This window comes from Argentina silus (genome assembly GCF_951799395.1).
Source record: "Argentina silus genome assembly, chromosome: 6".
Lineage (NCBI taxonomy): Eukaryota > Metazoa > Chordata > Actinopteri > Argentiniformes > Argentinidae > Argentina > Argentina silus.
This window is the reverse complement of record NC_139660.1, coordinates 24,816,866-24,834,729: the sequence shown is the minus strand read 5'-3', so window position 1 is coordinate 24,834,729 and position 17,864 is coordinate 24,816,866.

Below are 17,864 nucleotides of genomic sequence, written 5' to 3'. Positions count from 1 at the left end.
GTGCAACAGAACAGTTCGAAATCTCGTTACATTTGCATCGTCATGAACATGACTTATATCAGGCTAGCTCATTTTTTCTTTGTTCATTTTAAGTGTAGAAACAATATTTCGTTTGTGACCATTTTTTTCTGCCGTTTTGACAACAGGCTCATGACTAAAGAACACACGGCTGTCTGCTGATTGACGCTTGACTGTAGATTTTCGCTTTGTGTCAAAAGAACTCCCTAACGCACACTTTTTCAAAGTAGGTGAATTCATCAGATCTGTTTGAAACATTGCATTTTATCCATGCACGACGACTACTTAGATACTCGCAGCACAGTTGCCTCATATAAATTGCCCATGAGCGCGGAGCTTGTCTTTGTCACTGTAGCAACTTTGCTCCATCAGCGGGAGAAGGCGGTTCGACGCCCCTGTAAGCACATGTTTCTCTAATTCCTTTGTTTCAGGCAAGCCACTGTGACGTCAGACGCCTTTACGCATACAGCTTTGCGATGCTTAGACAGTAATAACATAATTCATGTTTACATTTCTTTAATTTTCGACGCATTGTCGTTATTCGTGACGCATCAATGACCAATTGATTTTATGGCAATGCAATGAAAAAAGCGTGTGGAAAACAGTGTTAATGACAGATTTGAGAAGCACATTTCATCAATGTTGGCCGCATGGCATTCCTGTGCAGGTGACAATGGTAATTTTTCAAAACGACAAGGATATTTAAACACATGATTATTTGTTTGCTGTGCTCTATGGCCTCTGCTACAGACCTCATCGAAATGACACTTAGATATCTTAGGGTGTACATATCAAGTTTTCCCAAATGGTCTAGCGGATAGGCATCTACCTTGTAACGCAGGGTGGCCCGGGTTCGATTCCCGTCATGGCAAATGTTTTTTGTAGAAAAATAAAATGAGTCCCAACGTGTGCAACAGAACAGTTCGAAATCTCGTTACATTTGCATCGTCATGAACATGACTTATATCAGGCTAGCTCATTTTTTCTTTGTTCATTTTAAGTGTAGAAACAATATTTCGTTTGTGACCATTTTTTTCAGCCGTTTTGACAACAGGCTCTTGACTAAAGAACACACGGCTGTCTGCTGATTGACGCTTGACTGTAGATTTTCGCTTTGTGTCAAAAGAACTTCCTAACGCACACTTTTTCAAAGTAGGTGAATTCATCAGATCTGTTTGAAACATTGCATTTTATCCATGCACGACGACTACTTAGATACTCGCAGCACAGTTGCCCCATATACATTGCCCATGAGCGCGGAGCTTGTCTTTGTCACTGTAGCAACTTTGCTCCATCAGCGGGAGAAGGCGCTTCGACGCCCCTGTAAGCACATGTTTCTCTGATTCCTTTGTTTCAGGCAAGCCACTGTGACGTCAGACGCCTTTACGCATACAGCTTTGCGATGCTTAGACAGTAATAACATAATTCATGTTTACATTTCTTTAATTTTCGACGCATTGTCGTTATTCGTGACGCATCAATGACCAATTGATTATATGGCAATGCAATGAAAAAAGCGTGTGGAAAACAGTGTTAATGACAGATTTGAGAAGCACATTTCTTCAATGTTGGCCGCATGGCATTCCTGTGCAGGTGACAATGGTAATTTTTCAAAACGACAAGGATATTTAAACACATGATTATTTGTTTGCTGTGCTCTATGGCCTCTGCTACAGACCTCATCGAAATGACACTTAGATATCTTAGGGTGTACATATCAAGTTTTCCCAAATGGTCTAGCGGATAGGCATCTACCTTGTAACGCAGGGCGGCCCGGGTTCGATTCCCGTCATGGCAAATGTTTTTTGTAGAAAAATAAAATGAGTCCCAACGTGTGCAACAGAACAGTTCGAAATCTCGTTACATTTGCATCGTCATTAACATGACTTATATCAGGCTAGCTCATTTATTCTTTGTTCATTTTAAGTGTAGAAACAATATTTCGTTTGTGACCATTTTTTTCTGCCGTTTTGACAACAGGCTCATGACTAAAGAACACACGGCTGTCTGCTGATTGACGCTTGACTGTAGATTTTCGCTTTGTGTCAAAAGAACTTCCTAACGCACACTTTTTCAAAGTAGGTGAATTCATCAGATCTGTTTGAAACATTGCATTTTATCCATGCACGACGACTGCTTAGATACTCGCAGCACAGTTGCCCCATATACATTGCCCATGAGCGCGGAGCTTGTCTTTGTCACTGTAGCAACTTTGCTCATTCAGCGGGAGAAGGCGCTTCGACGCCCCTGTAAGCACATGTTTCTCTGATTCCTTTGTTTCAGGCAAGCCACTGTGACGTCAGACGCCTTTACGCATTCAGCTTTGCGATGCTTAGACAGTAATAACATAATTCATGTTTACATTTCTGTAATTTTCGACGCATTGTCGTTATTCGTGACGCATCAATGACCAATTGATTTTATGGCAATGCAATGAAAAAAGCGTGTGGAAAACAGTGTTAATGACAGATTTGAGAAGCACATTTCATCAATGTTGGCCGCATGGCATTCCTGTGCAGGTGACAATGGTAATTTTTCAAAACGACAAGGATATTTCAACACATGATTATTTGTTTGCTGTGCTCTATGGCCTCTGCTACAGACCTCATCGAAATGACACTTAGATATCTTAGGGTGTACATATCAAGTTTTCCCAAATGGTCTAGCGGATAGGCATCTACCTTGTAACGCAGGGCGGCCCGGGTTCGATTCCCGTCATGGCAAATGTTTTTTGTAGAAAAATAAAATGAGTCCCAACGTGTGCAACAGAACAGTTCGAAATCTCGTTACATTTGCATCGTCATGAACATGACTTATATCAGGCTAGCTCATTTTTTCTTTGTTCATTTTAAGTGTAGAAACAATATTTCGTTTGTGACCATTTTTTTCTGCCGTTTTGACAACAGGCTCATGACTAAAGAACACACGGCTGTCTGCTGATTGACGCTTGACTGTAGATTTTCGCTTTGTGTCAAAAGAACTCCCTAACGCACACTTTTTCAAAGTAGGTGAATTCATCAGATCTGTTTGAAACATTGCATTTTATCCATGCACGACGACTACTTAGATACTCGCAGCACAGTTGCCTCATATAAATTGCCCATGAGCGCGGAGCTTGTCTTTGTCACTGTAGCAACTTTGCTCCATCAGCGGGAGAATGCGGTTCGACGCCCCTGTAAGCACATGTTTCTCTAATTCCTTTGTTTCAGGCAAGCCACTGTGACGTCAGACGCCTTTACGCATACAGCTTTGCGATGCTTAGACAGTAATAACATAATTCATGTTTACATTTCTTTAATTTTCGACGCATTGTCGTTATTCGTGACGCATCAATGACCAATTGATTTTATGGCAATGCAATGAAAAAAGCGTGTGGAAAACAGTGTTAATGACAGATTTGAGAAGCACATTTCATCAATGTTGGCCGCATGGCATTCCTGTGCAGGTGACAATGGTAATTTTTCAAAACGACAAGGATATTTAAACACATGATTATTTGTTTGCTGTGCTCTATGGCCTCTGCTACAGACCTCATCGAAATGACACTTAGATATCTTAGGGTGTACATATCACGTTTTCCCAAATGGTCTAGCGGATAGGCATCTACCTTGTAACGCAGGGCGGCCCGGGTTCGATTCCCGTCATGGCAAATTTTTTTTGTAGAAAAATAAAATGAGTCCCAACGTGTGCAACAGAACAGTTCGAAATCTCGTTACATTTGCATCGTCATGAACATGACTTATATCAGGCTAGCTCATTTTTTCTTTGTTCATTTTAAGTGTAGAAACAATATTTCGTTTGTGAACATTTTTTTCTGCCGTTTTGACAACAGGCTCATGACTAAAGAACACACGGCTGTCTGCTGATTGACGCTTGACTGTAGATTTTCGCTTTGTGTCAAAAGAACTTCCTAACGCACACTTTTTCAAAGTAGGTGAATTCATCAGATCTGTTTGAAACATTGCATTTTATCCATGCACGACGACTACTTAGATACTCGCAGCACAGTTGCCTCATATAAATTGCCCATGAGTGCGGAGCTTGTCTTTGTCACTGTAGCAACTTTGCTCCATCAGCGGGAGAAGGCGGTTCGACGCCCCTGTAAGCACATGTTTCTCTAATTCCTTTGTTTCAGGCAAGCCACTGTGACGTCAGACGCCTTTACGCATACAGCTTTGCGATGCTTAGACAGTAATAACATAATTCATGTTTACATTTCTTTAATTTTCGACGCATTGTCGTTATTCGTGACGCATCAATGACCAATTGATTATATGGCAATGCAATGAAAAAAGCGTGTGGAAAACAGTGTTAATGACAGATTTGAGAAGCACATTTCTTCAATGTTGGCCGCATGGCATTCCTGTGCAGGTGACAATGGTAATTTTTCAAAACGACAAGGATATTTAAACACATGATTATTTGTTTGCTGTGCTCTATGGCCTCTGCTACAGACCTCATCGAAATGACACTTAGATATCTTAGGGTGTACATATCACGTTTTCCCAAATGGTCTAGCGGATAGGCATCTACCTTGTAACGCAGGGCGGCCCGGGTTCGATTCCCGTCATGGCAAATTTTTTTTGTAGAAAAATAAAATGAGTCCCAACGTGTGCAACAGAACAGTTCGAAAACTCGTTACATTTGCATCGTCATGAACATGACTTATATCAGGCTAGCTCATTTTTTCTTTGTTCATTTTAAGTGTAGAAACAATATTTCGTTTGTGAACATTTTTTTCTGCCGTTTTGACAACAGGCTCATGACTAAAGAACACACGGCTGTCTGCTGATTGACGCTTGACTGTAGATTTTCGCTTTGTGTCAAAAGAACTTCCTAACGCACACTTTTTCAAAGTAGGTGAATTCATCAGATCTGTTTGAAACATTGCATTTTATCTATGCACGACGACTACTTAGATACTCGCAGCACAGTTGCCTCATATAAATTGCCCATGAGCGCGGAGCTTGTCTTTGTCACTGTAGCAACTTTGCTCCATCAGCGGGAGAATGCGGTTCGACGCCCCTGTAAGCACATGTTTCTCTAATTCCTTTGTTTCAGGCAAGCCACTGTGACGTCAGACGCCTTTACGCATACAGCTTTGCGATGCTTAGACAGTAATAACATAATTCATGTTTACATTTCTTTAATTTTCGACGCATTGTCGTTATTCGTGACGCATCAATGACCAATTGATTATATGGCAATGCAATGAAAAAAGCGTGTGGAAAACAGTGTTAATGACAGATTTGAGAAGCACATTTCTTCAATGTTGGCCGCATGGCATTCCTGTGCAGGTGACAATGGTAATTTTTCAAAACGACAAGGATATTTAAACACATGATTATTTGTTTGCTGTGCTCTATGGCCTCTGCTACAGACCTCATCGAAATGACACTTAGATATCTTAGGGTGTACATATCAAGTTTTCCCAAATGGTCTAGCGGATAGGCATCTACCTTGTAACGCAGGGCGGCCCGGGTTCGATTCCCGTCATGGCAAATGTTTTTTGTAGAAAAATAAAATGAGTCCCAACGTGTGCAACAGAACAGTTCGAAATCTCGTTACATTTGCATCGTCATTAACATGACTTATATCAGGCTAGCTCATTTTTTCTTTGTTCATTTTAAGTGTAGAAACAATATTTCGTTTGTGACCATTTTTTTCTGCCGTTTTGACAACAGGCTCATGACTAAAGAACACACGGTGTCTGCTGATTGACGCTTGACTGTAGATTTTCGCTTTGTGTCAAAAGAACTTCCTAACGCACACTTTTTCAAAGTAGGTGAATTCATCAGATCTGTTTGAAACATTGCATTTTATCCATGCACGACGACTGCTTAGATACTCGCAGCACAGTTGCCCCATATACATTGCCCATGAGCGCGGAGCTTGTCTTTGTCACTGTAGCAACTTTGCTCATTCAGCGGGAGAAGGCGCTTCGACGCCCCTGTAAGCACATGTTTCTCTGATTCCTTTGTTTCAGGCAAGCCACTGTGACGTCAGACGCCTTTACGCATTCAGCTTTGCGATGCTTAGACAGTAATAACATAATTCATGTTTACATTTCTTTAATTTTCGACGCATTGTCGTTATTCGTGACGCATCAATGACCAATTGATTATATGGCAATGCAATGAAAAAAGCGTGTGGAAAACAGTGTTAATGACAGATTTGAGAAGCACATTTCTTCAATGTTGGCCGCATGGCATTCCTGTGCAGGTGACAATGGTAATTTTTCAAAACGACAAGGATATTTAAACACATGATTATTTGTTTGCTGTGCTCTATGGCCTCTGCTACAGACCTCATCGAAATGACACTTAGATATCTTAGGGTGTACATATCAAGTTTTCCCAAATGGTCTAGCGGATAGGCATCTACCTTGTATCGCAAGGCGGCCCGGGTTCGATATCCGTAGTGGCAAATGTTTTTTGTATTAAAATAAAATGAGTCCCAACGTGTGCAACAGAACAGTTCGAAATCTCGTTACATTTGCATCGTCATGAACATGACTTATATCAGGCTAGCTCATTTTTTCTTTGTTCATTTTAAGTGTAGAAACAATATTTCGTTTGTGACCATTTTTTTCTGCCGTTTTGACAACAGGCTCATGACTAAAGAACACACGGCTGTCTGCTGATTGACGCTTGACTGTAGATTTTCGCTTTGTGTCAAAAGAACTCCCTAACGCACACTTTTTCAAAGTAGGTGAATTCATCAGATCTGTTTGAAACATTGCATTTTATCCATGCACGACGACTACTTAGATACTCGCAGCACAGTTGCCTCATATAAATTGCCCATGAGCGCGGAGCTTGTCTTTGTCACTGTAGCAACTTTGCTCCATCAGCGGGAGAAGGCGCTTCGACGCCCCTGTAAGCACATGTTTCTCTGATTCCTTTGTTTCAGGCAAGCCACTGTGACGTCAGACGCCTTTACGCATACAGCTTTGCGATGCTTAGACAGTAATAACATAATTCATGTTTACATTTCTTTAATTTTCGACGCATTGTCGTTATTTGTGACGCATCAATGACCAATTGATTATATGGCAATGCAATGAAAAAAGCGTGTGGAAAACAGTGTTAATGACAGATTTGAGAAGCACATTTCTTCAATGTTGGCCGCATGGCATTCCTGTGCAGGTGACAATGGTAATTTTTCAAAACGACAAGGATATTTAAACACATGATTATTTGTTTGCTGTGCTCTATGGCCTCTGCTACAGACCTCATCGAAATGACACTTAGATATCTTAGGGTGTACATATCAAGTTTTCCCAAATGGTCTAGCGGATAGGCATCTACCTTGTAACGCAGGGCGGCCCGGGTTCGATTCCCGTCATGGCAAATGTTTTTTGTAGAAAAATAAAATGAGTCCCAACGTGTGCAACAGAACAGTTCGAAATCTCGTTACATTTGCATCGTCATTAACATGACTTATATCAGGCTAGCTCATTTTTTCTTTGTTCATTTTAAGTGTAGAAACAATATTTCGTTTGTGACCATTTTTTTCTGCCGTTTTGACAACAGGCTCATGACTAAAGAACACACGGTGTCTGCTGATTGACGCTTGACTGTAGATTTTCGCTTTGTGTCAAAAGAACTTCCTAACGCACACTTTTTCAAAGTAGGTGAATTCATCAGATCTGTTTGAAACATTGCATTTTATCCATGCACGACGACTGCTTAGATACTCGCAGCACAGTTGCCCCATATACATTGCCCATGAGCGCGGAGCTTGTCTTTGTCACTGTAGCAACTTTGCTCATTCAGCGGGAGAAGGCGCTTCGACGCCCCTGTAAGCACATGTTTCTCTGATTCCTTTGTTTCAGGCAAGCCACTGTGACGTCAGACGCCTTTACGCATTCAGCTTTGCGATGCTTAGACAGTAATAACATAATTCATGTTTACATTTCTTTAATTTTCGACGCATTGTCGTTATTCGTGACGCATCAATGACCAATTGATTATATGGCAATGCAATGAAAAAAGCGTGTGGAAAACAGTGTTAATGACAGATTTGAGAAGCACATTTCTTCAATGTTGGCCGCATGGCATTCCTGTGCAGGTGACAATGGTAATTTTTCAAAACGACAAGGATATTTAAACACATGATTATTTGTTTGCTGTGCTCTATGGCCTCTGCTACAGACCTCATCGAAATGACACTTAGATATCTTAGGGTGTACATATCAAGTTTTCCCAAATGGTCTAGCGGATAGGCATCTACCTTGTATCGCAAGGCGGCCCGGGTTCGATATCCGTCATGGCAAATGTTTTTTGTATTAAAATAAAATGAGTCCCAACGTGTGCAACAGAACAGTTCGAAATCTCGTTACATTTGCATCGTCATGAACATGACTTATATCAGGCTAGCTCATTTTTTCTTTGTTCATTTTAAGTGTAGAAACAATATTTCGTTTGTGACCATTTTTTTCTGCCGTTTTGACAACAGGCTCATGACTAAAGAACACACGGCTGTCTGCTGATTGACGCTTGACTGTAGATTTTCGCTTTGTGTCAAAAGAACTCCCTAACGCACACTTTTTCAAAGTAGGTGAATTCATCAGATCTGTTTGAAACATTGCATTTTATCCATGCACGACGACTACTTAGATACTCGCAGCACAGTTGCCTCATATAAATTGCCCATGAGCGCGGAGCTTGTCTTTGTCACTGTAGCAACTTTGCTCCATCAGCGGGAGAAGGCGCTTCGACGCCCCTGTAAGCACATGTTTCTCTGATTCCTTTGTTTCAGGCAAGCCACTGTGACGTCAGACGCCTTTACGCATACAGCTTTGCGATGCTTAGACAGTAATAACATAATTCATGTTTACATTTCTTTAATTTTCGACGCATTGTCGTTATTTGTGACGCATCAATGACCAATTGATTATATGGCAATGCAATGAAAAAAGCGTGTGGAAAACAGTGTTAATGACAGATTTGAGAAGCACATTTCTTCAATGTTGGCCGCATGGCATTCCTGTGCAGGTGACAATGGTAATTTTTCAAAACGACAAGGATATTTAAACACATGATTATTTGTTTGCTGTGCTCTATGGCCTCTGCTACAGACCTCATCGAAATGACACTTAGATATCTTAGGGTGTACATATCAAGTCTTCCCAAATGGTCTAGCGGATAGGCATCTACCTTGTAACGCAGGGCGGCCCGGGTTCGATTCCCGTCATGGCAAATTTTTTTTGTGGAAAAATAAAATGAGTCCCAACGTGTGCAACAGAACAGTTCGAAATCTCGTTACATTTGCATCGTCATGAACATGACTTATATCAGGCTAGCTCATTTTTTCTTTGTTCATTTTAAGTGTAGAAACAATATTTCGTTTGTGAACATTTTTTTCTGCCGTTTTGACAACAGGCTCATGACTAAAGAACACACGGCTGTCTGCTGATTGACGCTTGACTGTAGATTTTCGCTTTGTGTCAAAAGAACTTCCTAACGCACACTTTTTCAAAGTAGGTGAATTCATCAGATCTGTTTGAAACATTGCATTTTATCCATGCACGACGACTGCTTAGATACTCGCAGCACAGTTGCCCCATATACATTGCCCATGAGCGCGGAGCTTGTCTTTGTCACTGTAGCAACTTTGCTCCATCAGCGGGAGAAGGCGCTTCGACGCCCCTGTAAGCACATTTTTCTCTGATTCCTTTGTTTCAGGCAAGCCACTGTGACGTCAGACGCCTTTACGCATACAGCTTTGCGATGCTTAGACAGTAATAACATAATTCATGTTTACATTTCTTTAATTTTCGACGCATTGTCGTTATTCGTGACGCATCAATGACCAATTGATTATATGGCAATGCAATGAAAAAAGCGTGTGGAAAACAGTGTTAATGACAGATTTGAGAAGCACATTTCTTCAATGTTGGCCGCATGGCATTCCTGTGCAGGTGACAATGGTAATTTTTCAAAACGACAAGGATATTTAAACACATGATTATTTGTTTGCTGTGCTCTATGGCCTCTGCTACAGACCTCATCGAAATGACACTTAGATATCTTAGGGTGTACATATCAAGTTTTCCCAAATGGTCTAGCGGATAGGCATCTACCTTGTAACGCAGGGCGGCCCGGGTTCGATTCCCGTCATGGCAAATGTTTTTTGTAGAAAAATAAAATGAGTCCCAACGTGTGCAACAGAACAGTTCGAAATCTCGTTACATTTGCATCGTCATTAACATGACTTATATCAGGCTAGCTCATTTTTTCTTTGTTCATTTTAAGTGTAGAAACAATATTTCGTTTGTGACCATTTTTTTCTGCCGTTTTGACAACAGGCTCATGACTAAAGAACACACGGTGTCTGCTGATTGACGCTTGACTGTAGATTTTCGCTTTGTGTCAAAAGAACTTCCTAACGCACACTTTTTCAAAGTAGGTGAATTCATCAGATCTGTTTGAAACATTGCATTTTATCCATGCACGACGACTGCTTAGATACTCGCAGCACAGTTGCCCCATATACATTGCCCATGAGCGCGGAGCTTGTCTTTGTCACTGTAGCAACTTTGCTCATTCAGCGGGAGAAGGCGCTTCGACGCCCCTGTAAGCACATGTTTCTCTGATTCCTTTGTTTCAGGCAAGCCACTGTGACGTCAGACGCCTTTACGCATTCAGCTTTGCGATGCTTAGACAGTAATAACATAATTCATGTTTACATTTCTTTAATTTTCGACGCATTGTCGTTATTCGTGACGCATCAATGACCAATTGATTATATGGCAATGCAATGAAAAAAGCGTGTGGAAAACAGTGTTAATGACAGATTTGAGAAGCACATTTCTTCAATGTTGGCCGCATGGCATTCCTGTGCAGGTGACAATGGTAATTTTTCAAAACGACAAGGATATTTAAACACATGATTATTTGTTTGCTGTGCTCTATGGCCTCTGCTACAGACCTCATCGAAATGACACTTAGATATCTTAGGGTGTACATATCAAGTTTTCCCAAATGGTCTAGCGGATAGGCATCTACCTTGTATCGCAAGGCGGCCCGGGTTCGATATCCGTCATGGCAAATGTTTTTTGTAGAAAAATAAAATGAGTCCCAACGTGTGCAACAGAACAGTTCGAAATCTCGTTACATTTGCATCGTCATGAACATGACTTATATCAGGCTAGCTCATTTTTTCTTTGTTCATTTTAAGTGTAGAAACAATATTTCGTTTGTGACCATTTTTTTCTGCCGTTTTGACAACAGGCTCATGACTAAAGAACACACGGCTGTCTGCTGATTGACGCTTGACTGTAGATTTTCGCTTTGTGTCAAAAGAACTCCCTAACGCACACTTTTTCAAAGTAGGTGAATTCATCAGATCTGTTTGAAACATTGCATTTTATCCATGCACGACGACTACTTAGATACTCGCAGCACAGTTGCCTCATATAAATTGCCCATGAGCGCGGAGCTTGTCTTTGTCACTGTAGCAACTTTGCTCCATCAGCGGGAGAAGGCGCTTCGACGCCCCTGTAAGCACATGTTTCTCTGATTCCTTTGTTTCAGGCAAGCCACTGTGACGTCAGACGCCTTTACGCATACAGCTTTGCGATGCTTAGACAGTAATAACATAATTCATGTTTACATTTCTTTAATTTTCGACGCATTGTCGTTATTCGTGACGCATCAATGACCAATTGATTATATGGCAATGCAATGAAAAAAGCGTGTGGAAAACAGTGTTAATGACAGATTTGAGAAGCACATTTCTTCAATGTTGGCCGCATGGCATTCCTGTGCAGGTGACAATGGTAATTTTTCAAAACGACAAGGATATTTCAACACATGATTATTTGTTTGCTGTGCTCTATGGCCTCTGCTACAGACCTCATCGAAATGACACTTAGATATCTTAGGGTGTACATATCAAGTCTTCCCAAATGGTCTAGCGGATAGGCATCTACCTTGTAACGCAGGGCGGCCCGGGTTCGATTCCCGTTATGGCAAATGTTTTTTGTAGAAAAATAAAATGAGTCCCAACGTGTGCAACAGAACAGTTCGAAATCTCGTTACATTTGCATCGTCATGAACATGACTTATATCAGGCTAGCTCATTTTTTCTTTGTTCATTTTAAGTGTAGAAACAATATTTTGTTTGTGAACATTTTTTTCTGCCGTTTTGACAACAGGCTCATGACTAAAGAACACACGGCTGTCTGCTGATTGACGCTTGACTGTAGATTTTCGCTTTGTGTCAAAAGAACTTCCTAACGCACACTTTTTCAAAGTAGGTGAATTCATCAGATCTGTTTGAAACATTGCATTTTATCCACGCACGACGACTGCTTAGATACTCGCAGCACAGTTGCCCCATATAATTTGCCCATGAGCGCGGAGCTTGTCTTTGTCACTGTAGCAACTTTGCTCCATCAGCGGGAGAAGGCGGTTCGACGCCCCTGTAAGCACATGTTTCTCTAATTCCTTTGTTTCAGGCAAGCCACTGTGACGTCAGACGCCTTTACGCATACAGCTTTGCGATGCTTAGACAGTAATAACATAATTCATGTTTACATTTCTTTAATTTTCGACGCATTGTCGTTATTCGTGACGCATCAATGACCAATTGATTATATGGCAATGCAATGAAAAAAGCGTGTGGAAAACAGTGTTAATGACAGATTTGAGAAGCACATTTCTTCAATGTTGGCCGCATGGCATTCCTGTGCAGGTGACAATGGTAATTTTTCAAAACGACAAGGATATTTAAACACATGATTATTTGTTTGCTGTGCTCTATGGCCTCTGCTGCAGACCTCATCGAAATGACACTTAGATATCTTATGGTGTAAATATCAAGTTTTCCCAAATGGTCTAGCGGATAGGCATCTACCTTGTAACGCAGGGCGGCCCGGGTTCGATTCCCGTCATGGCAAATGTTTTTTGTAGAAAAATAAAATGAGTCCCAACGTGTGCAACAGAACAGTTCGAAATCTCGTTACATTTGCATCGTCATGAACATGACTTATATCAGGCTAGCTCATTTTTTCTTTGTTCATTTTAAGTGTAGAAACAATATTTCGTTTGTGACCATTTTTTTCTGCCGTTTTGACAACAGGCTCATGACTAAAGAACACACGGCTGTCTGCTTATTGACGCTTGACTGTAGATTTTCGCTTTGTGTCAAAAGAACTTCCTAACGCACACTTTTTCAAAGTAGGTGAATTCATCAGATCTGTTTGAAACATTGCATTTTATCCATGCACGACGACTGCTTAGATACTCGCAGCACAGTTGCCCCATATAAATTGCCCATGAGCGCGGAGCTTGTCTTTGTCACTGTAGCAACTTTGCTCCATCAGCGGGAGAAGGCGGTTCGACGCCCCTGTAAGCACATGTTTCTCTAATTCCTTTGTTTCAGGCAAGCCACTGTGACGTCAGACGCCTTTACGCATACAGCTTTGCGATGCTTAGACAGTAATAACATAATTCATGTTTACATTTCTTTAATTTTCGACGCATTGTCGTTATTCGTGACGCATCAATGACCAATTGATTATATGGCAATGCAATGAAAAAAGCGTGTGGAAAACAGTGTTAATGACAGATTTGAGGAGCACATTTCTTCAATGTTGGCCGCATGGCATTCCTGTGCAGGTGACAATGGTAATTTTTCAAAACGACAAGGATATTTAAACACATGATTATTTGTTTGCTGTGCTCTATGGCCTCTGCTACAGACCTCATCGAAATGACACTTAGATATCTTAGGGTGTACATATCAAGTTTTCCCAAATGGTCTAGCGGATAGGCATCTACCTTGTAACGCAGGGCGGCCTGGGTTCGATTCCCGTCATGGCAAATGTTTTTTGTAGAAAAATAAAATGAGTCCCAACGTGTGCAACAGAACAGTTCGAAATCTCGTTACATTTGCATCGTCATGAACATGACTTATATCAGGCTAGCTCATTTTTTCTTTGTTCATTTTAAGTGTAGAAACAATATTTCGTTTGTGACCATTTTTTTCTGCCGTTTTGACAACAGGCTCATGACTAAAGAACACACGGCTGTCTGCTGATTGACGCTTGACTGTAGATTTTCGCTTTGTGTCAAAAGAACTTCCTAACGCACACTTTTTCAAAGTAGGTGAATTCATCAGATCTGTTTGAAACATTGCATTTTATCCATGCACGACGACTGCTTAGATACTCGCAGCACAGTTGCCCCATATAAATTGCCCATGAGCGCGGAGCTTGTCTTTGTCACTGTAGCAACTTTGCTCCATCAGCGGGAGAAGGCGGTTCGACGCCCCTGTAAGCACATGTTTCTCTAATTCCTTTGTTTCAGGCAAGCCACTGTGACGTCAGACGCCTTTACGCATACAGCTTTGCGATGCTTAGACAGTAATAACATAATTCATGTTTACATTTCTTTAATTTTCGACGCATTGTCGTTATTCGTGACGCATCAATGACCAATTGATTATATGGCAATGCAATGAAAAAAGCGTGTGGAAAACAGTGTTAATGACAGATTTGAGAAGCACATTTCTTCAATGTTGGCCGCATGGCATTCCTGTGCCGGTGACAATGGTAATTTTTCAAAACGACAAGGATATTTAAACACATGATTATTTGTTTGCTGTGCTCTATGGCCTCTGCTGCAGACCTCATCGAAATGACACTTAGATATCTTAGGGTGTACATATCAAGTTTTCCCAAATGGTCTAGCGGATAGGCATCTACCTTGTAACGCAGGGCGGCCCGGGTTCGATTCCCGTCATGGCAAATGTTTTTTGTAGAAAAATAAAATGAGTCCCAACGTGTGCAACAGAACAGTTCGAAATCTCGTTACATTTGCATCGTCATGAACATGACTTATATCAGGCTAGCTCATTTTTTCTTTGTTCATTTTAAGTGTAGAAACAATATTTCGTTTGTGACCATTTTTTTCTGCCGTTTTGACAACAGGCTCATGACTAAAGAACACACGGCTGTCTGCTGATTGACGCTTGACTGTAGATTTTCGCTTTGTGTCAAAAGAACTTCCTAACGCACACTTTTTCAAAGTAGGTGAATTCATCAGATCTGTTTGAAACATTGCATTTTATCCATGCACGACGACTGCTTAGATACTCGCAGCACAGTTGCCCCATATAAATTGCCCATGAGCGCGGAGCTTGTCTTTGTCACTGTAGCAACTTTGCTCCATCAGCGGGAGAAGGCGGTTCGACGCCCCTGTAAGCACATGTTTCTCTAATTCCTTTGTTTCAGGCAAGCCACTGTGACGTCAGACGCCTTTACGCATACAGCTTTGCGATGCTTAGACAGTAATAACATAATTCATGTTTACATTTCTTTAATTTTCGACGCATTGTCGTTATTCGTGACGCATCAATGACCAATTGATTATATGGCAATGCAATGAAAAAAGCGTGTGGAAAACAGTGTTAATGACAGATTTGAGAAGCACATTTCTTCAATGTTGGCCGCATGGCATTCCTGTGCAGGTGACAATGGTAATTTTTCAAAACGACAAGGATATTTAAACACATGATTATTTGTTTGCTGTGCTCTATGGCCTCTGCTGCAGACCTCATCGAAATGACACTTAGATATCTTATGGTGTACATATCAAGTTTTCCCAAATGGTCTAGCGGATAGGCATCTACCTTGTAACGCAGGGCGGCCCGGGTTCGATTCCCGTCATGGCAAATGTTTTTTGTAGAAAAATAAAATGAGTCCCAACGTGTGCAACAGAACAGTTCGAAATCTCGTTACATTTGCATCGTCATGAACATGACTTATATCAGGCTAGCTCATTTTTTCTTTGTTCATTTTAAGTGTAGAAACAATATTTCGTTTGTGACCATTTTTTTCTGCCGTTTTGACAACAGGCTCATGACTAAAGAACACACGGCTGTCTGCTTATTGACGCTTGACTGTAGATTTTCGCTTTGTGTCAAAAGAACTTCCTAACGCACACTTTTTCAAAGTAGGTGAATTCATCAGATCTGTTTGAAACATTGCATTTTATCCATGCACGACGACTGCTTAGATACTCGCAGCACAGTTGCCCCATATAAATTGCCCATGAGCGCGGAGCTTGTCTTTGTCACTGTAGCAACTTTGCTCCATCAGCGGGAGAAGGCGGTTCGATGCCCCTGTAAGCATATGTTTCTCTAATTCCTTTGTTTCAGGCAAGCCACTGTGACGTCAGACGCCTTTACGCATACAGCTTTGCGATGCTTAGACAGTAATAACATAATTCATGTTTACATTTCTTTAATTTTCGACGCATTGTCGTTATTCGTGACGCATCAATGACCAATTGATTATATGGCAATGCAATGAAAAAAGCGTGTGGAAAACAGTGTTAATGACAGATTTGAGGAGCACATTTCTTCAATGTTGGCCGCATGGCATTCCTGTGCAGGTGACAATGGTAATTTTTCAAAACGACAAGGATATTTAAACACATGATTATTTGTTTGCTGTGCTCTATGGCCTCTGCTACAGACCTCATCGAAATGACACTTAGATATCTTAGGGTGTACATATCAAGTTTTCCCAAATGGTCTAGCGGATAGGCATCTACCTTGTAACGCAGGGCGGCCTGGGTTCGATTCCCGTCATGGCAAATGTTTTTTGTAGAAAAATAAAATGAGTCCCAACGTGTGCAACAGAACAGTTCGAAATCTCGTTACATTTGCATCGTCATGAACATGACTTATATCAGGCTAGCTCATTTTTTCTTTGTTCATTTTAAGTGTAGAAACAATATTTCGTTTGTGACCATTTTTTTCTGCCGTTTTGACAACAGGCTCATGACTAAAGAACACACGGCTGTCTGCTGATTGACGCTTGACTATAGATTTTCGCTTTGTGTCAAAAGAACTTCCTAACGCACACTTTTTCAAAGTAGGTGAATTCATCAGATCTGTTTGAAACATTGCATTTTATCCATGCACGACGACTGCTTAGATACTCGCAGCACAGTTGCCCCATATAAATTGCCCATGAGCGCGGAGCTTGTCTTTGTCACTGTAGCAACTTTGCTCCATCAGCGGGAGAAGGCGGTTCGACGCCCCTGTAAGCACATGTTTCTCTAATTCCTTTGTTTCAGGCAAGCCACTGTGACGTCAGACGCCTTTACGCATACAGCTTTGCGATGCTTAGACAGTAATAACATAATTCATGTTTACATTTCTTTAATTTTCGACGCATTGTCGTTATTCGTGACGCATCAATGACCAATTGATTATATGGCAATGCAATGAAAAAAGCGTGTGGAAAACAGTGTTAATGACAGATTTGAGAAGCACATTTCTTCAATGTTGGCCGCATGGCATTCCTGTGCCGGTGACAATGGTAATTTTTCAAAACGACAAGGATATTTAAACACATGATTATTTGTTTGCTGTGCTCTATGGCCTCTGCTGCAGACCTCATCGAAATGACACTTAGATATCTTAGGGTGTACATATCAAGTTTTCCCAAATGGTCTAGCGGATAGGCATCTACCTTGTAACGCAGGGCGGCCCGGGTTCGATTCCCGTCATGGCAAATGTTTTTTGTAGAAAAATAAAATGAGTCCCAACGTGTGCAACAGAACAGTTCGAAATCTCGTTACATTTGCATCGTCATGAACATGACTTATATCAGGCTAGCTCATTTTTTCTTTGTTCATTTTAAGTGTAGAAACAATATTTCGTTTGTGACCATTTTTTTCTGCCGTTTTGACAACAGGCTCATGACTAAAGAACACACGGCTGTCTGCTGATTGACGCTTGACTGTAGATTTTCGCTTTGTGTCAAAAGAACTTCCTAACGCACACTTTTTCAAAGTAGGTGAATTCATCAGATCTGTTTGAAA